At 31.7% G+C, this 865-nt stretch overlaps 1 protein-coding gene across 1 annotated transcript in view; it reads left to right on the forward strand.

Moving 5' to 3' along the window:
- The window catches only part of LOC107599292 (biliverdin reductase A-like), an 11,502-nt gene that overhangs the window by 7,666 nt on the left and 2,971 nt on the right, over positions 1-865 (forward strand). The window lies entirely within an intron of this gene.

The following is an 865-nucleotide window of genomic DNA, read 5'->3' on the forward strand; positions in this document are numbered from 1 at the left end:
TACACAGAGCGCTACTGAAGAGCAGAAGCTGGTTTGCGCCCGGCCGGATGTGCCTTTATGCTTTCTGGTGCTTACGTCACCCTGCTCGTGACGTCTCGCTGCTCCATTGGACGGATTTGACACGTGCTTCAGAACGCGGTCACGCAAGGGCGTTCCCAAAGCGACTCGACGCAGCTCGAGTTCCTGAAGGGGAAGCATGTTGTTTGCATTTTTACATAAATATTGTGTTACACTGAATGACAATGTAACATTATTTCAACCAAATGTTGACATTTTATCCTCCAAAAACTTATTTGAAACCTTAAAAGTAGACACTTTACTTACATTTAATGTGCTTTCTATGGACATAAAATCACTTTTGTAAATTTCTTTTGATGCGGACATCTTAAAATCTTTGACCCACATACATCAGTACTAGCGGTTGACTGATATTACTTTGTTAATATTTAAAAGTAGAAAACAGTTCTTAAAATTAAAAGCAGTTATTTTAAATTGTGATAATAGTTTACAATATTACTATTTTTGCTGTATTTTTGACCACATAAATAGGAGACTTTCAAAAACCAAAAATAATAAAGATACTAATATATACTGTATATATATATATATATTAAAGATAAGTTAAGACATCTTTTTAAATTTGTTTATGAGTCTTAATTGATATTGTGTTCAATATCAATTCAATTGATATTTTTATTGTTATTTTTTTTCTTTCCTTGTGAACTTCTTGCGCTGTATTTGAGTAGATTTTTTTATTAAATTGTATTGTCAAGTGTTTTTTTTAATGCCCCTGTGAAGCACTTTGAGTTCAGTTATGTAAAGTGCTATACAAGTAAATGTTTATATATATATATATATATATATA

This window comes from Sinocyclocheilus grahami, unplaced genomic scaffold (genome assembly GCF_001515645.1).
Source record: "Sinocyclocheilus grahami isolate Dianchi unplaced genomic scaffold, SAMN03320097.WGS_v1.1 scaffold263.1, whole genome shotgun sequence".
NCBI lineage: Eukaryota > Metazoa > Chordata > Actinopteri > Cypriniformes > Cyprinidae > Sinocyclocheilus > Sinocyclocheilus grahami.